Below are 25,916 nucleotides of genomic sequence, written 5' to 3' on the forward strand. Positions count from 1 at the left end.
GGGATCTCACCAGATGTGCCAAAGGACGGCCCAGGTCACCATCAGAGGAGATCACTCTCAGATCCAGCCCCACCTCTTGGTGAGGACCTCCGGCAATGAGAGCAACCTCCCTCCCCCGCCCACACTCCACACACCCCTCCTTGGTAGAGGGAGGGAAGCAGGGGAAAGGGGGAAAAGAAGCAAGAGAAGAGGCGAAAGGAGGGAGGAAAGAGGAAAAGGGAAACCAAAAAGGACAAGCCCCAATGTCCCCAGGGATTCCAACCATCAAATCCTAGATAGGAAATCAAATTCTGCCACCTGAAGCCAGTGTTTCCTGGGCCTAGAATGCTGCCTGCGCCAGGTGGATCAGACTGAACAGGTTCCAAACCTCTCTCAGCCTCTTACCTTGTGTAATCGGTTGAGCCGGGGCTCGACCCTCCTCTCAGCAGGAGGGGAGCCACACCAACTCACTCCTCGTCTCCTATGGACCGGCTGGACGAGAGTACACAGCCTTAGAAAGCTCAGGCCCTCTGTGCAGGGGCTGAGCAGCAGTACAGTACAATAATTTCAGGCCCTTGGTTGCAGGGGCTGAGCAGCAAACAGTGCAATGAGCTCAGGCCCTTTGGAGCAGGGGCTGAGCAGCAGTCAGGTCAAGGAGCTCAGGCCCTTGGTGGCAGGGCAGAGCAGTAAACAGCACAATAATCTCAGGCCCTTTGGAGCAGGGGCTGAGCAGCAAACTAACAGTAGGCGTATAGGCCCAGGTCCTTACACCTGGGTGAGGGGGAAAACTGCCACCCATGAGTGGGGTGGCAGGGGGGACACAGGCCCACCCACTCCACTGTGTCCCAGCCCGGGGCCCTAACAGCAGCTATCACTGCCGCTGGTCAGTGGGGTCCAGACCGCAACACACGGACATGGGCTCATCTGCGTCTGCAGCCTGACAGGGGTCAGCTACCCCCGGGCTACTTCCACTTTCCCCCCAGGGCCTACCTCGTCCGGGGCACCCGCTCCAGGCCAGTCAACCTGCATCGGCTCCTCCAGCCCAGGGCTTGGTGGCAGGTCCGGCAGCTCCTCCGGGAAGTCCGGCCAGGCCTGCTCGGGCGGCTCCCCCGGGTAACAGCAGGGGCGGGGAGGCTCCGGCAGCTCCTCCTCGTAGCGGGCGCGGGGAAGCTCCGGCCAGTCAGGACAGCTGCCTCGGGCCCTGGAGGGCTCCCAGTCAGGAGCTCCCGCCGGCACGTCTGCTCCCGGCGGCGGCTGGGCCCTGACTGAGCGCTGGCGGCCGGCATTTCTACTTCCTGTCCGGCCCCTTGACTTCCGGGGGGCGGGGACTGGTGGTGGTAGCTCTGCCCACTTGGGTGTCTGGGAGGGAGCTCTCTCTGCTGGGCAGGAGGGGAGCCACACCCACTCACTACACCTTGTCGAAGGGAAGTTTGTTTTCGGCACAGTCAGTGGCAGGGAAGGAGAAAACTCCACAGAGGTTCCTCCTCATGCTCACAGCCGTGAATCCTAATTCTCTCTCAGCCCTCGAGGAGAGACCTCGCGAAGGAGACTTGCGGCAGCAAAGCCGGGGGGGGGTCTCAGAGACAGGCCTGGCCCTGCACCTCGGTCCTGCCCGGCTGATGTCAGGGTCTCTCTCTCTCTGTGAGGTCACCCCCTCCCCACCACCTTTGCCCAATAGGCCGAGTTCCTGCAAAAGGCCTTTGTGATGTCACTGCCACACCCACCCCTCCCTCAAAGCTGATGTCCTGCCCCTGGCCAGCCTCGTTGGGTGTTTGACTTGTTTCCCCTGGATCACCGCACTCAATGACTGTTCAGTCTGTGGATGGAGCCGCTACACAATAAAACATCAGTTTTTCATAAATTAGTAGCCTTAAGGCCAGAAGGGACCATTAGAGCATCTAATCTGACTCCCTGCATATCCCAGCCCATCTATGTATCACAATAGCTTCTTTTTGACTAAAGCACCTCCCCAAAGGCCTCTAGTCTTCATTGGAAGACATCAAGAGATGCAGAATCCATCACTTCTCTTGGCAGCTTGTTCCAGTGATGAATCACCCTCCCTCTTACAAATCTCTGCCTTGTTCCAATGAGAATTTTTCTGATTTCTGCTTCCAGCCATTGGTTCTTGTTATGCCTTTCTTTGCAGTCCACAGTCCAGCTAGGTCTCTCCTGCATCCATGTGGGCTCTGGCTGTTTTCTCTCCCCAGTCCAGACGCCCCCTCTTTCCAGCCAAGCATCCGATCACATCTTCCCACAAGCCTCTGTCCTTTGTCTTCTGTCCCAGAGAATCTGGCTGCCTGGGTCTCCTCTCTCTCTTTAGCGTGAGGGGAGGGGGAGAGCTGAGATTTCAGGCTGCTGTGTTATGGCGGGATTGCTGCTATTATTTGACAGAACCTGAGAATTCAATGGCACAAACAGGGGAACGGGGCAGAGATACAGCGTCAGGGAGTGAACTGGAAAAAATACAGGAAGAATTTCTAGCAAGGGTGATGTGTAACTAACCAGAATGAAGAATATTCTCTGCCCCCTCGTCTAACTCTGGGCCTGACTCTCTCCCGTGCTGAGGCCCCTTGCCCTGTCTCTGGCCATGTCTGGGGGCTTCATGCCCCAGTAGAGCCCCGAAGGTAAAGGTGTGATGTAGCCTCAGCCCCAACGAGACTCAGGCCCATGTCACTTTCATCCTGGGTTTCAGATGAGTGACCCCTAGAAGTTGGGGGGCCACCGGTGCCTAGACCATGGCCCGGCCACAGAGGCCCCGCCCCTGCTCATCCTCTTCCCCCAAGGCCCCGCCCACTTGCTGTTCACTGCCCTCCGCCCCCTCCCCCAGACCCCCTACCTGCCCCTCACTTCCCCCAAGAGGATCTCTCAGTGGTTTGAGCATTGGCCTGCTAAACCCACGGTGGTGAATTCAATCCTTGAGGAGGCCATTTAGGGAACTGGGGTAAAAATCTGTCTGGGGATTGGTCCTGCTCTGAGCAGGGGGTTGGATTAGCTTTTATATGAAACACTTTGATATGCTTTATTTACATAAAGATCCTCTGCCTCAACCAGAGCCCTCATCCCCCCTGCACCCTAATCCTCTGCCCCAGCCCTTAGCCCCCTCCTGCATCATGAATCCCTCATCCTCAGTCCTGCAGCCCTCACCCCTGTACTCCCTCCTATCCTCAAACTCTCTCCCCAGAAGGTGCACCCCCTCCTCCTTCCCACACACCCCTTCCCAACCCCAAACTCCGTCCCAAAGCCTGCACCCTTCACCCCCTCCTGCACACCCACCCCCTGCCCCAGCCCAGAGCCTGCACCCAGCACCCAAACTCCATCCCAAAGCCTGCACCCTGCACCCCTCCTGCACCCTAATCCCCAGCCCAGGAGCTGCACCCGACCTCCCCCGCCAATCCCCCTCCCAGAGCCTTAGGCAGGTGGGGGCAGAGTTTGGGGGGGTGGAGTTGGGGTGCGGGTTCTGGGCACCACCAAAATTTCTACAAACTTGCCACCCCTGGCCCTAGGAGCACAAGCAGTGACAGTGGTGGGGGTGAGTGTGCTGCTGGGGGGAGCAGGAAAGGGGGGCTCCTCCCCCAGAGCTTGCTGCTGCCGGCAGGGAAAGGGCCGAGGGGAGTCGTCCTCTCTGGCCCCTGTCCCAGAGCAGCACCCTGCAGCCCAAACTCATCCCCAGCCCTGCCCCACCCCAGAGCCCACACCCGCAGCCAGAGCTTTCGCCCCCCACTGCCCCCTCTGCCCCCACCACAAACCCTTCATCTCCGGTCCCAACCAGAGCCCTCATCCCCCTGCACGCTGACCCTCTCCCCCAGCCCTGAGCCCCTCCCATTCCCAGCCCCAGCCAGAGCCCTCACCCTGAGCCCCTCCCACACTCCAAACCCCTCACCTTCAGCCACAGTCCTCACCCCTGCACCCTGTCCCTCTGCACCCCCTCCCGCCGTACCCCTTCCCACCCCCAAACTCTCTCCCAGAGCCTGCCCCCCATTCCCCTGCCCCAGCCTAGGGCCTGAACCCCAGACCTCCTCCCTCACCCAAACTCCCTCCCAGAGCCGTTGGCAGAGTTTGGGCGGAGCGGGTTCTGGGCACCACCAAAATTTCTACAAACCTGCCCCACCTCAGGGTTATGACTGATCTGGCCTTTCCCCCTCACAGACTCTCTGGCCACCCTGTGACGAAGTGGGACTGTTCGTACTGGGGGCTGGGAATGCTAGGCCAAATGCCTGACACTCTGTCTCCTAGCAACTGATGGCCAGGCACCTCCCTGCAAAGGTGCATCTAAAGGTGTTGGAGACAAAGGGGTCAGGTGACCTCCTGGCCCGGGAAAGAAGCTGGGCAGAGAGGAGGGGCCGGAGGGGATTGGGCAGACTGGAGCTGGCTGGGAAAAGAGGGGAAGCAGAGAGAGAGGGCTCTGATCCCCGATGGGGGTTATGGGGCCCCAAGATGGACCTAACAGGGGGGAATCCTGTTATCTGTGCCTGCAAGACCTGTGTTGGACTGTGTTCCTGTCGTCTAAATAAACCTTCTGCTTTACTGGCTGGCTGAGAGTCCTGGTGAATCGGCAGGGAGACCGGGGGTGCAGGGCCTGACTCCCCTACACTCCGTGACAACTGGTGGTAGCGGTGGGATGACTGCACCCCGTGGACGGTGCTTCCTGCAGTAAGTGACTGGGGAGCAGTAAAACGAAGAGGCGATTAACACCTGGGAGAGTGTGACCAGAGAGCAGGACTTTGCAGTAACAAGGGTCACCCGGGGGATCACAGCGAGCGGTCCCAGGGGCGGAGGAGTCTGCAGCTCGACCCTGGCAGAGAGGGGGTGACCTCAAGGACTGGCACACTAGGGGTCCCCCTGGAACCCGTGGGGAGCGGCGAGCACCCCGGCCTGTGAGTGGCCAGCAGGAAGATGTATGCCAAGCGGCGCAGGTGCGACCTGGTGGAGATTTGCAAGCACAGGGGGCTGCGCAGTGGGAAACTCACCAAGGACCAGCTGATTGCCCAGCCGGAGGAGGCAGATCATGTGAATGAACCGATCCCTGTCTCTGAGGGAAGCAGCCAGGCAGATGCAGCGCAGGCACCAGTGTCTGTCCCCGCTGGGAGTGGTCAGCCGGCCGCTGAGGGCTCCCTGAGACCTCCCACCCCTAGGCCTAGGGGGAGGGGGAGGAGGAGCCCAGCTACCGAGGGCACCGTGACCCCCCCGGCCAGCAGGGGATCCTCCCGGCGAAGCTCACCCCCCAGCAGGGAATCGTCCCGGCGACGCTCATCCGTGGAGCGCCAGCGGCTGGAATGGGAGAGAGAGCTAAAACTGAGAGAGCTGGGGGATCGTAAGGAACAGAGGGAACAAAAACGGAGAGAGCTGGAGGATCGTAAGGAACAGAGGGAACATGAGGCGCGACAGAGGGAACATGAGGCGCGACAGAGGGAGCAGGAACGGGCGGAGAAAGAGCGACAGCGTCAACATGAGCTGGACCTGGCGAGGCTGGGGGGCAGCAGGCCCCAGGCGGCGGTGAGTGAGGGGGGGGCCCAGGACTGCGCGGAGCTTTGATAAGTCCATCCTGGCCCCGCGCAAGGAGGGGGAGGACATGGGTGACATCCTAGATGCCTTTGAGACGGCCTGCGAGCTGCACCAGGTGGATCCTGCGGACAGGCTCCGGGTTCTCACCCCCTTACTGGACCCCAAAGCCGTGGCATTGTACGGCCAGCTGGGAGAGGAGGAGAAAGGGAACTACGAACCATTCAAGCAGGCCCTGCTGCGTGAGTTTGGGCTGACCCCTGAGATGTACCGGGAGAGGTTCCGGAGTCAGGATAAAACCCCTGAGGTCTCCTATCTGCAACTGGCCGTCCACATGGAGGGGTACGCCAGCAAGTGGGCAGATGGGGCCCAGACGAAGGGGGACCTGGTTAAACTGCTGGTACTGGAGCAGCTGTATGAGCGGTGCCCATCTGACCTGAGGCTGTGGTTAAGGGACCAAAAGCCAGAGAACCCGTGACATGCAGGGCGGCTGGCTGATGACTATGCGAAGAGCCGGTTGGGGGGTGGCAGGGAGGAACCCCAAAGGAACAGGCCCGTCGCGACGCAGAGAGAGAGTCATCCTGAGACCACCCAAAAGGGGAATCGGGAGAACCCCCTCCCAAAGGGAACGGCCAGCGCCAGGGACAACCGACCGGTTCGAGGGGACCAACGGGACATGCGCTGCTATCACTGTGGCCAGAGCGGCCACCTGCGGTCCCAGTGCCCCAAACTCCCGGACAAACTGAGCAGACCAACCCCCCACCGGGTTATCTGGGTAGAGACCCAGTCGGACGAGGGGCAGCGTTCGCAGGAAAGGGGGGCTGGCCGCGTACCACCTGCGAAGGAGGGAGGGGGACCCCGGGTCGACCCCTCCGAGGGGCTGGATGCTCCCAACCCTGAGTTTTGGGTTTACAGGGTGGGCACGGGCCTACCCCTCCGGAAAGAGTGCCTTGTTCCCCTGGAGGTAGACGGGAGGGAGGTCACTGGGTACTGGGACACGGGCGCAGAGGTGACTCTGGCCCGGCCCGAGGTGGTGGACCCAGATCGGATGGTGCCCAACACCTACCTGACCCTGAGGGGTGTGATCGGGACCCCATTCAAGGTGCCTGTGGCGAGGGTACACCTGAAGTGGGGGGACAAGGAGGGCCCCAAGGACGTGGGGGTGCACCCACATTTGCCCACGGAGGTGTTAATGGGGGGGGGACCTCGAGGACTGGCCAAGTAACACCCGGGATGCCCTGGCCGTGAACCGTAGTCAGAGCCGACGCAGGGCTCTGCACCCTGACACCGGGGAAGGTACTCTGCCCGAGGCGCAGGACCCTGACCCGGTAGGGACGGAACGCCCAGGGACAGGGCTCAGAGAGGCTGTAGCCTCAGACCCAGCTGGTGAGAGAGACCAGATCCCCGTCCCTGCCCCAGCGGCTGAGTTCCAGGCCACGGTGCGGGAAGACCCCTCTTTGTGGAGGATAGGGGACCTGGCCAACCTCGGGGGGGGGGGGGGGGACAGACCATGGGACGAGGTGGCCGGAAAAGGTTCCTGTGGGAGAAGGGGTTCCTGTACCGAGAATGGGCTCCCCCAGGGAAAATGGAGTCAGGGGGAATCAGGAGGCAGCTGGTGGTACCCCAGGAGTATCGCCACCAGCTGCTGTGCCAGGCCCATGACATTCCCCCCTCAGGGCACCCGGGAGCCTGGCGTACCCAGCAGAGGCTGCTACAGAACTATTACTGGCCTGGGGTCTTTGCCCATGTCGGGCAGCACTGCCGCTCCTGTGACTTCTGCCAGAGGGGGAGGAAGGCCCGGGACAGGGGGAAGATGGCTGTAAGACCCTCGCCCCGCCCCGAGGAGCCTGTCCAGAGGGGGGGCAGGGTCAAAAGGGGGGCTCTGAACCGAGAGAGCCTCAATCACGGCCCCCCAGACTGGAACGTGGGGAGAAGGCCCCAGCCCAGCGTGCACCCCAGGGGTACTGGGGTGGGGAAAGGGCACGGGCGGCATAAGGCTTCCCCCCTGCAACCTGCAAGTGCCCTCGAGTCCCCCCGACCTACAGGGGGGCCGGAAACTGGAATGACCTGGGGTAACTCTTCCCCCAGATCGGGGGGGACCCTGGGGCAGCCATGGGAATGTAGGTGGGTTCGAACTTCCCCAGGTCACTGGCTGGAGTGACCCCGCTCAGTTCGGTCTCGAAGGGGGGAGAGGTGTGACGAAGTGGGACTGTTCATACTGGGGGCTGGGAATGCTAGGCCGAATGCCTGACACTCTGTCTCCTAGCAACTGATGGCCGGGCACATCCCTGCAAAGGTGCATCTAAAGGTGTTGGAGACAAAGGGGTCAGGTGACCTCCTGGCCCGGGAAAGAAGCTGGGCAGAGAGGAGGGGCCGGAGGGGGTTGGGCAGACTGGAGCTGGCTGGGAAAAGAGGGGAAGCAGAGAGAGAGGGCTCTGATCCCCGATGGGGGTTATGGGGCCCCAAGATGGACCTAACAGGGGGGATCCTGTTATCTGTGCCTGCAAGACCTGTGTTGGACTGTATTCCTGTCGTCTAAATAAACCTTCTGCTTTACTGGCTGGCTGAGAGTCCTGGTGAATCGGCAGGGAGCCCGGGGGTGCAGGGCCTGACTCCCCTACACTCCGTGACACACCCCCACAGCCCTGCGTTCCCCATCCCCCAGGAATGTCTCTCCAGGGTGAATCCCTCACAGCCCAGCACACAGAGCTCAATGTCAAATCGCTCAGGATTGTCGGGCCGATCCTGCCGGGTGTGTCCCCATCTCACATGTCTCCGATCCTCAGACAGGGCGAGCTGGGGATGAGCCATGTCTGGATCCAGAGTCACAGTCACTGGGGACAGAGAGAATCAGAGCGTTAGGGGCAGAGCTCAGCCCTGGGGGAGGCTGAGACCATTTCTCACACTCCCCAGCAGCCCTGGTCTGGCTGGGACAGGCCTGGATCCCAGGGAGCTGCCTCTGTCCTGGGTGCCTGACACTGAGCAGAGACGTCACTGCAGTTCTCAGCATGGGCAATGGGACCCACTTTTGTACATTCGCATTTGGGTACAGAGGCTGCAGCCACCTGTTCCCCAGCTGGCTGTAGCTCAGATGGCAGAGTCTGGAGCATAGGTGCCGACTCCATGGGTGCTCCGAAAAATTGGGCAGCTCTCCGGCCCCCCGTCCAGCTCACCTCCACCTCCGCTCCGCCTCCTCCCCTGAGCGCACCGCGTGCCCGCTTCCCCCCCCCAGCTCCCAGCACTTGCACCTGTTTCGCTCGGCCAGGAGGGAGCGGGCAGGAGGGGGAAGGCAGCACGCTTGGGGAAGAGGTGGGGCCGGGGTGGGGATTTGGAGAAGGGGTTCAATAGGGGCAGGGAGGGGGCTGAGACTTTGGGGAAGGGGTTGGAATAGGGGTGGGGTGGGGGTGGGGAAAGGGTGAAGTCGGGGTGGGGCCGGGGGGCGTGAGCACCCACCGACACTGGGGGAAGTTGGCGCCTATGGTCTGGAGAGGAAAAGGGTCACAGAGATGAGAGCACCTGGTCTCTGATTTACAATGCCAGCCTGGGGAGCTGCTCCTCTGCCCTGAGTGCCTGGGACCCAGCAGAGCTGCCCTGGCAGCTCCTCTCCCCCTGCTGGGACCTGCTGTGAGGGCTGCAGAAACTGCCTCTCTCCCTCCTCCCCTGCTGCATCTCCCTGGTGGGGCTGCTCCTCGGAGGGTTAGAGAGGAGGAACCTGACGTTGTGCAGAGGGGAGTGAGAGGAGGGAGGCACCAGATATAAACCCAGGGGGAAGCTGCACGCTGAGCCCATCAGTGCAGGTTCTCAGCATTTAGTGTTTGTGTTTCTATTTCTTGGGCGGGTGGGTGGGGGGTGTCACAGTCGGTGTTGGTTTGGTTTGTGTCTTTACCTACTCGTTTATAAAACTGTCTTCATGCATTTTTTTTCTCTGAAGTGAAAAGCTTAATCCTGTCTCAATAAGCTGGCCAAATGCTTCACTGATACAACTCAGAAGCAAACAGTGAAATACAAGTACAGAGCCAATATTCATAACTTCAAATACAAGAATGATACACACAGCATAAGCATAACCAGCAAATGACAACCTTTTCATAGACACCTCACTTCACCATCTTTGTACAAGATTTGTTGCAAGTATATGACAGTGGTTGCAATAATGGTCTATATGGTCATAGTTCAATTAGATAAGGTGACACCCCATCTGCTCTCAATGGACTTGCCTGGGGACGTTCCATCTGGAGTCTAGGTCATGGCTTCTGCTGTGACTAAGCGAAATCAGGCATGGACGTGGGACTTGCCCATGTGACTCTAAACACCATCTTATTACCTGTCATTTTCCACTCTCTCCACTGAGGGCTTTGTTTGAAACAATGGGGGTTTCCATCCACAAGCTATAAAAGGCCCAGGACACATCTCCATTTGGCCTCTTTCCTTCTCAGACCTCTTGATGATGACCTTATACTAATGGGAGCGTTCTAACCAAAGGACTGAGGACCTTCCAATGATTCAGAAGCAACCAGAGACTTAAAAAGCCAACAGTTTATTCCATCACTGCTACAAGCGTGATTCAAGAACTTTGCAATTCTTGTATGTATTTGATTCCTTCAACCAATTTTAACTCTCACCTTCCTTCCTTTTCAGAAATAAACCTTTATATTTTAGATACTAAAGGGCTGGTCCTTTAAGATCAGAAGAACCCTTTCGGTTGAGGAAATTGGGTTCCAATAACCACTCATCAGTAATTTCAATGGTTTTGGTGGCAATATAAAGCCTGGAATGACTAAGGAGGCTGCTTTTCTGATTTCTCGTTAGCCAGTGTGGTGAAACAGAAGTTAACTTTTGTTGCTGGTTTGATTTATCTTATGGGAGCAAAATCACCATTTTGGGGGTATGTCTGCCCCATTTCTCAGCACTTTGGCCTGAATTTGGTATTCTCAGTTGTGACCCACTAAGGGACAGTGAGAGATGGCTTTTGCTCCTCTGCCTACTGCTAATGACAGTGAAGCCGCAAGACAAAGTCAACAGCAGAGCCAGAGCCAGAAGCTACATCTTCTATCTTTGCTGTTCTCTTCTTTCCCCGTTTGTGTGCGTTTGCCTTATCTTGCCACCTAGGAAATGGGATTGGACTTTAACAAGAGACACCACAACAAAGACAGCTCCAGCCCATCTCAGCTGATCTCTCTGATTTCCCCAGGACAGCTGTTACCTTCTTCAAAACCATCCAAGAGACTGTCACATAAGGAACTTTCCTTCTAAAAACTCTCCCAGCTAAAGAGAAAGGGCACAGGGGATGGTGTTAAAGACAAGCCTTACTGACTACTTTACATTTCCATTGCTTTAACTCTGTCTCTTTTTCTCTCTGTGTTTCAGTAACACACTAGCAGGGATGTGAGAGGTGTGTTTGCCATGGGACTAAGCGGGCTGAAGTCTCTCTCTACCAAACCGCCAGCCTTGTTTCACCCGTTCAGTGTTGGATGGTGACAGGGGCACGTTAACACCTTTCACTCTTTCGGGGCCCTTGAGCCTGTTTAAATGACCACAGAAGTTCCTGCCCTCTGTGTGAGTGGCATGGGGGACTGAGCGTCTTTTCTCCTTTCTCCCCTCTAGGATGTCAGAAGCCCCATAGACGGGGTGTGGCTCCTCCCCCTGCACATGCCATTAGTCTGGCCACAGGCTGAGACAACACAACTGTCCCAGGGCACAACTGCAAAGTGGTGAAGGTGACACGTGGGTCGGAATCTCCTTTGGTTTATTTCAAACCCGGGTTTCTGCATTTCCTACAAAACTAAATCTGTTTTCTAAATCGCTTCTCTGCTCAGGCTGTGTCTACGCCCCTTTGTGTCGGTAGAACGTATGTCGCTCAGGGGTGTGAATGAGCCACCCCCCAGTGACACAGTTACACTGACCAAAGCGCCGGTGTGGGCAGGGCTATGTTGCTGGGAGAGCTTCTCCTGCCAACATGGCTACGGCTCTCGCTGCGGGTGGGGAGTCTCAGCGGCTACACTCGAGAGCTAACGGCGGGGCCGCTGCACCGGTGCCAGCGTAAGCTCCCCAGAGCAGCCACCGCCTCAGGGCAGGGACGATGGCCCTGACTGGGGACACAGTACGGGCCTGTCACCTCCAGGGCACTGGGTTCTCTTCTGCCCCTGACAGGAGTGAACAAACGTCTGTATGATGTGGTGACCATTCACAGACCGGTGAGGAATGAGCTGGTGTGAGGGGAGCTGATCTCAGTCCAGTGGCAGGTGGGCAGATGGCCACAGAGCAATGACCAGCAGGAACACTGGACTCTATTGGCCATCAAAGCATGGAGGCCGAGGAGTGAATTGCCCACTGGACCGAACTCATCCTGTCCCCAGAGCTGGTCTTGGTAAATCGGTGTGAAGCACATTGATGGGACACCTCGGGGAAGCTTGCACAGCCATTGCTGGGGATGCAGCTATTCTGTGGCTGGATACACAGAGACTCATTCTCCAGTCCCTCAATTCAGCATTTGTCACGGGCAAGAAATTCAGAGTAAAATACGACAATAAAATATTATAATGATTAATGGGGAAAAACCTGTTTCTTTCTAGGTGTGAAACAGGGAAGTTCCAGAAGCTGGAGGGCACGTCTCCTGATCTGGAAATCAGTCTTGGTTATTGGTGCCAAGAAAACCAGTGCTCTGAAGGAGACTGAGGAAAATCAAAGGTACCGAGAAGGGAGCTAGGGGGGAAACGTTTAGGACTTCCGGAAGTGACGGGCTCCGACCAATTAGTGGCAATAGATGCTAACATAAAACTGAAACAAATCAGAGTGAACCAATAAATTATCTTTCCTGACTCAGGGGAAAAGGCTGGGTGAGGCCATGTGCCAAGGCAACAGCAAACGGTTCATAATCTGTAGTCATTTGAATGTGATTCATTTTTCCACTAACAAGTTTCTCTGAAGTGGTGAGAAATCCAGGGTCCAGGGGAAGGGAGCCGTGGCCCATTCTCCTGTCGGACAGTCCAGTCGTGGCTTAGTCCTATTTATACATAGAGAAAAGAGTCCAATACAAACAGTTTAATCCAGCGAGAAAGTCAGTCCATTGGCGGATAGAGCCGGGAGCTGGTGGGGGGCAGAGCTGGATACTACCTCACTGTCTGACCTCTCCCTGTCTCGATCGTTACAGTGTGGAGAGGAACAATGACAGACCCCACAGGAGGGTGCTGGTTTGGTGCTTAACCACACGGCGAAGGAACGAGAGCCCCAAATTCCCCCTGGTGCTTTGGGAGCCAGGTTTGCTGTTTGAATTCTGCAGTTCAGATGACGTCAGGCCTGGGCGTTTCTCTGGCCTTAGGGGCCTGCTTTGCTCACAGCTGTGATGGCCAAGTGGCTAAGGCGTTGGACTCAAAATCCAAGATGGTTTCCCTGTACAGGTTCAAATCCTGCTCACAGCAAGGCCACTGTTTTAGCCACAGCCCGTCTAAGAGGCCGGGGCGGCTGAGCCTCCCCCAAACGGCCGCCCATGCAGGGGGGAACACTGGGGATGTGGGGCAAGTCACTCCTCCGTGGGCCCATTGTCATCTTTCGAGTGCTGGAAGCGAAGCTCCAGAGAAGTGGGGGCCCAACCTGCATCCCTTTGCGCTCTGCCTCTTAACCCGATGCCCTGCGCTGCCTCCTCCCATCCCCCCTCCGCCTCTTCCCCCAAGGCCTGCGCCCCACCCCCGCTGGGCCTTTTCCCCCGAGCCCCCTGCCTCTCTCTGCCTCTTCCTGCTCCTGCTCCGCCTCCTTCGCCAGGGACCCCCCACCCCCCGCTCACCTAAAGCAGGAAACAGTGATGGGTGCCTGGCCCCATGGCCCCCTGGTAGCCCCCCTTAGGGGAGGCGCAAGCAGCAGGTGAGTGGCGTCTTGGGGGAAGAGTGAGGGGCAGGTAGGGGGTCTGGGGGACGGGGCGGAGGGCAGTGAACAGCAAGTGGGTGGGGCCTTGGGGGAAGAGGATGAGCAGGGGCGGGGCCTCTGTGGCCGGGCCATGGTCTGGGCACCGGTGGCCCCCCCAACTTCTAGGGGTCACTCATCTGAAACCCAGGATGAAAGTGACATGGGCCTGAGTCTTGTTGGGGCTGAGGCTACAAAGGCATAACAAGAACCAATGGCTGGAAGCAGAAATCAGAAAAATTCTCATTGGAACATGGCAGAGATTTGTAAGAGGGAGGGTGATTCATCACTGGAACAATCTGCCAAGAGAAGTGATGGATTCTGCATCTCTTGATGTCTTCCAATGAAGACTAGAGGCCTTTGGGAAGGTGCTTTAGTCAAAAAGAAGCTATTGTGATACACAGATGGGCTGGGATATGCAGGGAGTCAGATTAGATGCTCTAATGGTCCCTTCTGGCCTTAAGGCTACTAATTTATGAAAAACTGATGTTTTATTGTGTAGCGGCTCCATCCACAGACTGAACAGTCATTGAGTGCGGTGATCCAGGGGAAACAAGTCAAACATCCAACGAGGCTGGCCAGGGGCAGGACATCAGCTTTGAGGGGAGGGGTGGGTGTGGCAGTGACATCACAAAGGCCTTTTGCAGGAACTCGGCCTATTGGGCAAAGGTGGTGGGGAGGGGGTGACCTCACAGAGAGAGAGACCCTGACATCAGCTAGGCAGGACCGAGCTGCAGGGCCAGGCCAGTCTCTGAGACCCCCGGCTTTGCTGCTGCAAGTCTCCTTCGCGAGGTCTCTCCTCGAGGGCTGAGAGAGAATTAGGATTCACGGCTGTGAGCATGAGGAGGAACCTCTGTGGAGTTTTCTCCTTTCCTGCCACTGACTGTGCCGAAAACAAACTTCCCTTTGACAAGGTAAGAGGCTGAGAGAGGTTTGGAACCTGTTCAGTCTGATCCACCTGGCGCAGGCAGCATTCTAGGCCCAGGAAACACTGGCTTCAGGTGCCAGAATTTGATTTCCTACCTAGGATTTGATGGTTGGAATCCCTGGGTACGTTGGGGTTTGTCCTTTTTGGTTTCCCTTTTCCTCTTTCCTCCCTCCTTTCTCCTCTTCTCTTGCTTCTTTTCCCCCTTTCCCCTGCTTCCCTCCCTCTACCAAGGAGGGGTGTGTGGAGTGTGGGCGGGGGAAGGAGGTTGCTCTCATTGCGGGAGGTCCTCACCAAGAGGTGGGGCTGGATCTGAGAGTGATCTCCTCTGATGGTGACCTGGGCCGTCCTTTGGCACATCTGGTGAGACCCCTCAGCCTCCCGCCCCTCAGAGTCTCAGTGCTGATTGGCCGAGCAGGGGGCTAGCGACAGCGAGGAGACTCAGGTCCTTTTGGTCTTTTTTCAGATCAGGCAAAGAAGTCACAACCAATCCAATGTACGGGATTAATCTTGCTGCTTCTCTCCATTAATTGTCTCTTGGCAGTTCATGATTTCCTCTAATGTTCTAAGTTTTCTAAAATACTTGCTGAATAATTACTATGAACCACTGTTGGTCTGTAGCTCACTTGAGAGCACTTTATTCTGATCTGTCAATGTATGAAATTCAAGATGTGACAGGTAGGTTGAAAGTCAGGAGCAGTGTTTCCTCTAATTTGTTGTCCGTGTGCGGAATGAATTGTGTTGTGCGCACCAATATGGAGGTGAGGTGTGACACATCACCTGTATATTGGTGCACGTTACAAAATTCATTCTGCACATGGATGTGTGACGAGGCGGTTCTGGCGGGACCCAACTGAGAGTGCCAAATCAGGACCAATTGCTCAAACAGGGCAGTCACAGCCCTAGGCTGGGGTTTTTCCACCTCTAAGGCAAACCAAACCAGCCAGACAAAGAGGACTTCGGTCTCACCCGACTGGCTAACCACAAGTCACACAAGCAATTTCCTTAGACACTCCAGTCTCCCAGTATCACCACCAGTGCACTCGTCCTGGGGATGAATGGTTATGAAAACCAACACCCCAATAAAAGGAAAAGGTTCTCTCGATCCCAAAGGACCAAGCCCCAGACCCAGGTCTATATACACATCAGATCTTACCCACAAATCACGCTGTTGCCAATCCTTTAGAATCTAAAATCTAAAGGTTTATTCGTAAAGGGAAAAAGGTAGAGATGAGAGGTAGAATTGGTTAAATGGAATCAATTACATAGAGTAATGGCAAAGTTCTTAGTTCAGGCTTGCAGCAGTGATGGCATAAACTGCAGGTTCAAATCAAGTCTCTGGAATCGCACGAACCGGTTGTTAAATTTAGAAGCGGTTTTAGAACCGCTTGTTAACTGGCTTCCCTGCGAGAGAAGCTTTGATGGGCTCTGGCTGAGAAGGGTGTAATTCCTCCTCCCGGCCGCCGGGGGGCGCTGTGCTGCGCTGCGGGAGCCATTTGGGCTGCCTCCTGACCCGGTTGCTGCTGCTGCTGCTCCTCGGACCTCTGGCCCTGGGGCTCCTGCTGCTGCCTGGTGAGTCTCCCGGGGGGGGGCTGCTCCCAGCCGGTCCCCGTGTGTGTGAGTGTCTGTGTCTCCCGCCCGCAGCCCCCCCCTGCCCCCCCCGCCCACAGCCCCCCCTGCTAGCCCCTGTCTGCATCACCTGCCCACAGCCAGCCCCTGTTGCAGCCAGCCCATGTCACACTCCCTGCCTCCAGCTAGCCCAGCCCCACGCCCCTGCCTGCAGCCAGCCCCATGGCCACTGGTGCCCTGCCGTTCTCAGGGCACTAACCCTGCACACCTGCTTCAATGAGGGGGGCAGGGAGCAGCTGGGACCCACACATGTGCACACCCGAGGGTGACCAGACAGCAAGTGTGAAAAATCGGGACAGAGGGTGAGGAGTAATAGGAGCCTATATAAGAAAAAGACCCAAAAATTGAGACTGTCCCTATAAAATAGGGACATCTGGTCACCCTAGCACACCCCAAGGGAGTGGCGGGGACCCACACATGTGAAAAGGAGCTCATTGCTAGTTCAGGCCCATCTTTTTAAAAAAGAACTTTAGGTCGGGTTAACATACATCAGTATTTTCCTGGACATGTCAGGCTTTTCGGTTCTTAAATCGCTGTCTGGGCGGAATTTTTAAAATTTAAAAATTCCTCCCGGGAAAATACGGACGTATGGTAACCCTATTGGTAAAAAAAATACATGCTCTGGCACATCCCTTCAATCAGAACTTTATAGAGAACCGGTTGTTAAGATTTTAGCAGCTCATCACTGGCCTTATATAGGCTTTTCCAGGTGTAAGAACCTCTTTGTCCTTACTGTGGAAAATTACAGCAAAATGGAGTCTGGAGTCACATGGGCCAGTCCCTGCATACTTCGCTGAGTCACAAGGCGTGTCTGCCTTCTCTCCATGGGTCAATTGTGTAGCTGATGGTCCTTAATGGGCCATCAAGCAGGCTAAGCAGAGCTAACACCAGCTTGTCTGGGATATCACCCAGAAGCACCTCACCAGCTTGAAATACAGACAGTATAGAGCCAATATACATAACTTCAACTAAAATGATACATGCACACAGACAGCATAATTATAACCAGCAACCCATAACCTGGTCTTAGACACCTTATATGACCCCTTTTACCTAAGATTTGGTGCCACTACAGGACCTTGGTTGCAACCCATGTTCTATATGGTCCCAATTTATATCAATAACGTCACAGGATGGTGTGTGGCAACGCTGCTGCCGGCTCCAGGCCCCAGCACAGGACCATGGTGGCGCAGCCCAGGACAGCGGCAGCACTACCAGCCCTGCTCTGCGGACTCCTGGCATCGCTCAGGGGTGGGGCACGGGCAGAAGGAGGCAGGACCTTGGGGGAAGGGGGGTGGGATAGGACCTGGGCCGCACCCCACTAGGGATGGCCCTGGTGGCAATATCAGGCCCACCCCCGTGGCAGGGCCAGGCTGGAACCAGCTAAGGCCGGAGATGGGGGGAAAAACTGCACAGGCAGGAGCCCCTCCCTGGCCACTGCCTGTGTGGTGCTAAAGAGGGAGCTATGCAGTTTACCAGAATCTTTTTTTTTGTGGGGGGGGGAGTGGGGGTGGCAAAGGGGGATTTGAACCCTGGTCTCCCACATCCTGGTCAAATACTTTAAATGCTGTAAGAGAGCCAGCAGCACCATGACCTCTTCCTGCTCTGGTGGATTGTTTTGTACCGAATGGCCTAAGCATCTAACTCCAGGTGAGGGGCTCCCAAGCAGACCAAGGTCCCTCTCTCCAAGCCAGACCTGGGTGCCTAAGCTCCAGAGAGGGGTGGGGCTCAGGACACACCCCTCATCAGCATTTCCCATTGGGGTGGAGATGCCCAGCATGCTGGGTTTTGTGGGTCCTACTTTCAGGCACCTCCTTCTTCCCATTGATTGTACAGGAGCCTGGGTGCCTAACTCAGGCTTTCTGGATTCTAGTGACTTTTAGCTGCCTAAAAGTTTGGTGCTGTGAGGTTCCTTTGTGGATCCAGGCCTTAGTTCTTTTACTCCGTAGCTGGGGTGGGTGAGTTTCACCCCAGCTGCCAGGAGCTGCATCACTGCCTAGGACAGGGGTCGGCAACCTTTCAGCAGTGGTGTGCTGAGTCTTCATGTCGACACTCGAATTCAAGGCTTCGCGTGCCGGTAATACATGTTAACGTTTTAGAAGGTCTCTCTCTAAGTCTGTAATATAGAACCAAACTACTGTTATATGTAAAGTAAACAAGGTTTTCAAAATGTTTCAGAAGCTTTATTTAAAATTAAATTAAAATGCAGATCTTATTAGTTTAGTGTGACCCTTGCCCTTGCTTTTCCTTGCTGAGTTTTCCAATGTCTGGCACGGATTTGGATACTTGAAGCTGCGCACAGGCTTCTGAGTGATCACTTGTTAACCGGCTCTGAGGGGGACAGAGGACAGATTTCATGTGTGAAAATACCTGTTCACACAGGTATGTGGATCCAAATGCTGAAAGCATTGCAAACACAATTTTCTTCAAACAGTTAAATTTCACAGGCAGTGACGTCCAGCAGGTCAGAATAGAGGCCCCATGATCTCTCTCGGTAGCTTCAAGTGCACTCCCCAGATCCACAAACTTTGATGTCCACAATTCTGAGCTTTTTAACTGAATGAGCTGCATTTTGAAATCTTCAACACCCATCCACTGAAATACAGATAAATCCAAGTTGCTTTCGTTGAACTTTTCAGATTTAATTAGAAAAGAAAGCATTGGGCCAAATCGCTGGAAATCTTGAAATCGGTCAGAAAATTCTGATTCCAATTCTTGCATGTACTTTCCAATCTCATTGACACTGACAGTGCAACGTGTCAATAGCTCTTTTATGAGTTGGAAGTAGCGGAAAGTAGAAGTTTGAATATCCCTGGAAAAAACTGCTAGTTTCACAACAAATGCTTTCCAAGCTTCATAAAGATCCAGAATTGTTTGCCCTGCACCCTGGAGACAGAGGTTGGCTTCGTTTAGGTGAGCGGTGATATCAGTTAGAAACATGAGCTTACAGAGCCATTTGTCACCCAGTTCGGGGTAGTTTTGTTCTTTTTCCGACAAAAAGGCCTTGATTGCATCAAAACAGTTTACACAGCCCACCAAAACCTTGCCACGACTTAGCCACCGAATGTTGCTGGGAAGTGGGAATTCCTTATAAGCACTGTCCATCTCTTCTAGCAGTGCTTGAAATTGTCTGTGAGTCAAAGCAGATTGAGCAACAAGAAATTCACAATTCGCACCACTGTATTCATCACATTATTAAGTTCTGAATTAGAAATTTTAGCACACAGTTTTCTTGATGGATGATACAGTGAAATTTGACTGTCCGACGGCCAATTTGATCTTCAAGTAACTTTACAAATCCCTTCTGTTTTCCCACCATGGCAGGGGCACCATCTGTTGTCACACAGAATATTTTTCTGATGTCAACTCCTCGTTCTTTCAAAACTTTCCAGTATATCTTCCCCCTTTGTTGTGCCACACAGGGGGTTTAGGCAACAAAGTTCCTCTTGGATTTCATCGGAAGCACAACTGCCAAACGTGGAACATCGTTTATATCCACGCTCTCATCAACTGCCACACTAAACACTGCTGTGTCTTTCAATGCAGTCATCTGCTTTTCCTTAATGTTTTCTGCCATTTCACTTCTGCGTCTCTCAACCGTTCTGGCAGAGATGGGCTCAGCTCGCCTCCGCTCTGGGGTTTCAGCCGCTGGCTCCTGCCAGCTGGGGTCTCAGCCCCCTGCCAGCCTGAGGTTCCTTCCCCCAGGCCAGCAGCGGGTGTTGAGTGGGGCTGCGGCAAGGGGCCAGCAGCGGGAACCCCAGAGTGGCGGCAAGGGGCCAGCAGCGGGAACCCCAGAGTGGCGGCAAGGGGCCAGCAGTGGGAACCCCAGAGTGGCGGCAAGGGGCCATCAAAAATTGGCTCCTGTGCCATAGGTTGCTGACCCCTGGCCTAGAGTCTCGCTCCAGTTCAACAAGTGCTGGGGCCAGGCTGGAAAGTGACTCTGCAGCAATGGCTCCTGCTCTGCCCCTGAGTGTCTGCGCGGCGCAGAGCTGCTGCCCCAGCGCCCCCAGGCTCACCCCCATTAGCAGTGGCTGTAGCTACTGGGGAGGACACACCCACGGGACTGCAGGATAGTGAGCGGCTCTTCATGCAGGAGGGAGAGGGGGGAGCCTGGAAGGGGCAGCTGGAGCCAGGGCCGGCTTTAGGCCAATTCAACCAATTCCCCCGAATCGGGCCCCGCGCCTAAGAGGGCCCCGCACCCAAGCCCTGCCAGTGCGCTGTACCAGGGTGGCCCAGCTTCCCCAGGGGGCAATTTAAAGGGCCTGGGGCTCCCAGCAGGGACTGGAGCCTCAGGCCCTTTAAATTGCCACCAGAGCCCCACTGCTGGAGCCCTGGGGGCTGTTTAAAAAGTCTGGGGCTCCCCTTGCTTCTACTGCCCCAGCCCTTTAAATAGCCCCTGGAACCCCGCCACTTCCCCAGGGCTCCCGTGGCTATTTAAAGGGCCGGGGTGGTAGAAGCAGGGGAGCCCCAGGCCCTTTAAATAACCCCCAGAGTCCTGGGGTAGTGGGGGGCTCCAGCTACCTCTGCTGCCCTGGTCCTTTAAATAGCCCCTGGAGCCCTGCCGCTTCCCCAGGGCTCCCATGGCTATTTAAAGGGCTGGGGCGGTGGAAGCAGGGGAGCCACAGGCCCTTTAAATATCCCCCGAGCCCCAGGCTGCGGCTGTTGCTGCTACCCTGATGGGGGAGGGAGGAGGAGGAGGCACTTACCGTACAGGGTGGGCTGTACCCCCTGTACCCACACCCCCTGCCTGCACCCAGCCCCTGCCTGCACCCAGCCCCGCACTCCCTGCCCTGCCTGCAGCCAGCCCCTGCCCACACCAGCCCCGCACCTCCTGCCCTGTCTCCAGACAACCCCTGCCACACGCCCCTGCCTGAAGCCAGCAAGTCCCGCACTCCTCTGTCTCCAGGCCTGCCAACACTTGCCGCACCCCCCTGCGGCCCTGCCTGAAGCCAGCTAGCCCACCCCACATCCCCCTGTCTCCAGCCAGCCCCGCACCCCTTGCCCTGCTTGCAGCCAGACCCTACCTCCAGTCAGCCCCTGCCCTGCCTCCAGCCAGCCCCATGTCCACTGGTGCCCTGCAGTTCCCAGGGCAGTAACCCTGCACACCTGCTTCAATGAGAGGGGCAGGGAACAGCTAGGACCCACACATGTGCACACCCTAGGGTGACCAGACAGCAAGTGTGAAAAATTGGAACAGGGGTGGGGGGTAGTAGGATCCTATATAAGAAAAAGACCCCCAAATCGGGACTGTCCCTATAAAATCTGGACATCTGGTCATCCTAGCACACCCCCAGGGCGTGGTGGGGACCCACACATGTGAAACAGAGCTCATTTCTAGTTCAGGCCCATCTTTTTAAAAAAGAACTTTAGGTAGGGTTAACGTACATCCGTATTTTCCCGGACATGTCCAGCTTTTTGGTTCTTAAATCGCCATCCGGGAGGAATTTTTAAAAATACGGACATATGGTAACCCTATTGGTATAAAAAATACATACTGTGGCACATCCCTTAAAGCAGAACTTTTTACAAGGAACCGGTTGCTAAGAAATGAAAGGCTTTTTTTTACATGTTTTTTTTTTTTAGTCATCCCTGCCGGGGCCCCGCCGAAAATGTTCGAATTGGGCCCCGCACTTCCTAAAGCCGGCCCTGGCTGGAGCAATCAGTGGGGAGGGAGGTGCCGGGCACCCAGCCTTGCCCAGCTCCATTCCCTGCAGCGCCCCCCCCCCCAGGGGGGCAGACTGACTTGCCTGGGAGAGGGGAGGGGCAGGGAGAAGAAAAGCCAGGTCCTGCCTCTGCCTGGTGCCCGCACTGCTGGGGAAAGGTGCTGCTGGGGGGACAGTGTCGGGGGATTCCCCAAAGTGGCTCCTTTGATTCTGCTCTTTTCTGGCGTTTGGCTCAGAAACTCTGTTCCTGGGAGAGTGTAACAGCGTCTGGCGGGTTTAGTCCCGGTGGGAGAGGTCGGGTCTGTGCTGTAATAACGTCACTGAGGCTTCTCCTAGCATGGCAGAGTCTAGAGGGACAGAACCTGGGGGCTCGGGGTGTGAAACGGACTAACACTAATTCAGAAACCTCCCGAATTTCCCTTCTCACCCTGACAGGCTGCAGAATAACGACCCCGTTTTTCTCCAGAGCGTCCCATCTTCCCAGGGGCCGGGCCAGGGAAATGGCTGTGGTGGATCCAGCTGAGGTAGGGGATGTGGGGGGAGCTGCTGGGGAGGGTTGTTGTTGAGGGGGAGGGTCAGGAAACACTCAGGGTGAGGTGGGGGGGACAGAGACTGATAAACCTGCTGGGACATGCCCAGCCTAGGGCCTGGTTTTGAACAGACCCATTGGGAGTGTGTGAACATTCCCCCATTTCTGAAGCTGGAAACACCCCCTTGGGCGGGGCTGGGAAAACAGAGCAGAGCACTGGAGCCTGAACCCCCCCAGGCAGAGACTGCGATGAAATACAAAGGGGAGGTGCTGGGATTCCTGTCCCTGTTCTCTGCACTGAGCTTTGCCTCCCACCTCAGCCTGTGCCTAGCAGGTGGGTGGGAAATGGGAAGACCCTGCCCTCCTCCGCCTGCTGGGAGGGACAAGGAGCTCTCCCCTTCTCTCTGTTCCCTGCAGCCTCCTGGCCCCTCTGGACAGGGTGGGGTGGGATTCTGCTCCTCTGGCCCTCCCAGACCCATCCTACTGTGCTGCTTCCCCCATGAATGGTGGGGCTGTGGTGGGAGCAGCAGGCACTGAGTGGGGGCGCACCTGTTATTTCAGGGGCCAGTGAGCTTCGAGGAGGTGGCTGTGTATTTCCCCATGGGGCAGGGGGCTCTGCTGGACCCCGCTCAGAGAGCCCTCTACAGGGACGTCCTGCAGGAGAACTATGGGACTGTACTTGTGTGACGGAGCGGTGTGACGATGCAGTTCTGGCGGGACCCAACTGAGAGTGCCAAATCAGGACCAATTGCTTAAACAGGGCAGTCACAGCCCTAGGCTGGGGTTTTTCCACCTCTAAGGCAAACCAAACCAGCCAGACAAAAGGGACTTCGGTCTCACCCCACTGGCTAACCACAAGTCACACAAGCAATTTCCTTAGGCACTCCAGTCTCCCAGTATCACCACCAGTGCACTCGTCCTGGGGATGAATGGTTATGAAAACCAACACCCCAATAAAAGGAAAAGGTTCTCTCGATCCCAAAGGACCAAGCCCCAGACCCAGGTCAATATACACATCAGATCTTACCCACAAATCACGCTGTTGTCAATCCTTTAGAATCTAAAGGTTTATTCATAAAGGGAAAAAGGTAGAGATGAGAGGTAGAATTGGTTAAATGGAATCAATTACATACAGTAATGGCAAAGTTCTTAGTTCAGGCTTGCAGCAGTGATGGAGTAAACTGCAGGTTCAAATCAAATCTCTGGAACATCCCCCGCTGGGATGGGTCCTCAGTCCCTTGTGCAGAGCTTCAGGTTGTAGCAAAGTCCCTCCAGAGGTAAGAAGCAGGATTGAAGACCAGATGGAGATGATGCATCAGCCTTATATAGGCTTTTCCAGGTGTAAGAACCTCTTTGTTCTAACTGTGGAAAATCACAGCAAAATGGAGTCTGCAGTCACATGGACAAGTCTCTGCAGACCTTGCTGAGTCACAAGGCGTGTCTGCCTTCTCTCCATGGGTCAATTGTGTAGCTGATGGTCCTGAATGGGCCATCAAGCAGGCTAAGCAGAGCTAACACCAGCTTGTCTGGGATATCACCCAGAATCACATCACCAACTTGAAATACAGACAATATAGAGCCAATATACATAACTTCAACTAAAAATGATACATGCACACAGACAGCATAATCATAACCAGCAACCCATAACCTGGTCTTAGACACCTTATATGACCCCCTTTACCTAAGATTTGGTGCCACTACAGGACCTCGGTTACAACCCATGTTCTATATGGTCTCAATTTATATCAATAACGTCACAACTTGGCATTGTATGATGGAGGGGCTCGCCCTCAACTAAGTAGCACTCTGTCATAGGTTTATTCCCCACTTTGAAGTTTAGCGTCCACAAGATGGGGACCTGCATGGACTCCTCTAAACTTAAATCCTAGTTTAGATCTGGTAAAGCTGCCACCAGCCAGGTTTTTAGTGTCTGGCACACTCCCTGTTCCCCCAAACTTTCCCTGGGGAACACAAATCCAAACTCCTTGAATCTTAACACAAAGGGAAATAATCCATTCCCCCTACCTTCTTCCCCCACCCCTAGTCCTTGAGAGAGATACCTTGATTCAAACTCCTTGAATCAAACAAAGAGGAATTCACTTTTCCCCCCTCCCCTTCCCCTGAAAATCCAACCAAGGGAAGAAATCAATCAAGTTCTAAAAAGAAAAGATTTTATTAAAAGAAAGAAAGTACACTATCTCTGTACACCAGGATGAAAAATATACAGGGTCTAGCTTATAAACCTGGAGAGACTTCCCCCCTCCTTCCTCAGAATAATCAAAGTAACAGCAAACAGAAATAAAGATATTTCTTCAGCAAACACACAATTGCAAATGCAGAAATTAATTATAAGACTAATCTGCCTTTCTAATACTCAGTATACTGGATAATAGGAAAAACTTCAGGAAAACTTGGAGAGCTTGAAGATATGTCTGGCCTCTCTTAGATCCAAAGAGAGAACAACGACCCAAACAAAGAACACAGACAAAGACTTCCCTCCACAGAGATTTGAAATTATCTTGTCCCTTGATTGGTCCTCTGGTCAGGTGTTCATCAGGTTACTGAGCTTGTTAACCCTTTACAGGTAAAAGAGACCTTAACCCTTAACTATCCGTTTATGACACACTCGCTAGGCAAGGGACATGGGTTCCAACCCCTCTTCCCCCAGCCAATGAATTGAGAGAGGCTGAGGATAGGTATTTGTGTCTGGTATCATGGGCCCCTTCTGAGAGCCCTAAACACCCCTTTTACTCCTCTTCTCTCCAGCGTGCCATAGTAGAGTTAATTTTGACTACTGAGCTGAAGTCACTGATACATGGATTAAGTCTTAGACCTACTTTGCGCTAGTGGTGCACTAGTGCTGAGGCTTCCTCGCTAACAGCTAAACTCACTGAGAGCTGAAGTCACTAAAGAGCTGAGATCACTGAGAACTGTGTTAAGTGGGGCGAGGCTGGAAGACAAGTTGGTGAGTGGCTTGGAGAGCAGAGAAGCATGGTGAATGGAGTAAATAGTGGAGAGGCTTGGCGAGTGGCGCGGATAGCAGGGTGGCTGACAGAGAGGAGCAGATAGCAGGGTGGCTGGCGGAGAGGAGGGGATAGCAGGGTGACTGGCAGAGAGGAGCGGATAGCAGGGTGGCTGGCGGAGAGGAGCAAATAGCAGATTGGCTGGCGGAGAGGAGCGGATAGCAGGGTGGCTGGCGGAGAGGAGCGGATAGCAGGGTGGCTGGCGGAGAGGAGCGGATAGCAGGGTGGCTGACACAGGAGCGGATAGCAGGGTGGCTGACACAGGAACAGATAGCAGGGTGGCTGGCGGAGAGGAGCGGATTGCAGGGTGGCTGGCGGAGAGGAGCGGATAGCAGGGTTGCTGGCGGAGAGGAGCGGATAGCAGGGTGGCTGACACAGGAGCGGATAACAGATTGGCTGGCGGAGAGGAGCGGATAGCAGGGTGGCTGGCGGAGACGAGCGGATAGCAGGGTGGCTGGCGGAGAGGAGCGGATAGCAGGGTGGCTGGCGGAGAGGAGCTGATAGGAGATGGGCTGACAAAGGAGCGTATAGCAAGGCGGCTGGCGGAAAGGAGCGTATAGCAGGGTGGCTGGCAGAGTGGAGCGGATAGCAGGGTGGCTGGCGGAGAGGAGCGGATAGCAGATTGGCTGGTTGAGAGGAGCTGATAGCAGGGTGGCTTACACAGGAGCTGATAGCAGGGTGGCTGGCGGAGAGGAGCGGATAGCACGGTGGCTGGCTGAGAGGAGCTGATAGCAGGGTGGCTGGCGGAGTGGAGCGGATCGAAGATTGGC

At 55.4% G+C, this 25,916-nt stretch overlaps 1 long non-coding RNA gene and 1 other non-coding gene across 2 annotated transcripts; both read left to right on the forward strand.

The window, feature by feature from the left end:
- The first annotated feature begins 12,814 nt into the window (after positions 1–12,814).
- TRNAL-CAA lies at positions 12,815–12,896 on the forward strand. Its single transcript has one exon. It is a non-coding gene; the product is annotated as a tRNA-Leu (tRNA).
- Positions 12,897–14,103: 1,207 nt separating this feature from the next.
- LOC123343318 lies at positions 14,104–22,932 on the forward strand. Its single transcript, XR_006572196.1, has 3 exons — positions 14,104–14,288; positions 22,027–22,115; positions 22,682–22,932. It is a non-coding gene; the product is annotated as an uncharacterized LOC123343318 (long non-coding RNA).
- The last annotated feature ends 2,984 nt before the right edge of the window (positions 22,933–25,916 follow it).

This window comes from Mauremys mutica, chromosome 10 (genome assembly GCF_020497125.1).
Source record: "Mauremys mutica isolate MM-2020 ecotype Southern chromosome 10, ASM2049712v1, whole genome shotgun sequence".
Taxonomy (NCBI): Eukaryota; Metazoa; Chordata; order Testudines; family Geoemydidae; genus Mauremys; species Mauremys mutica.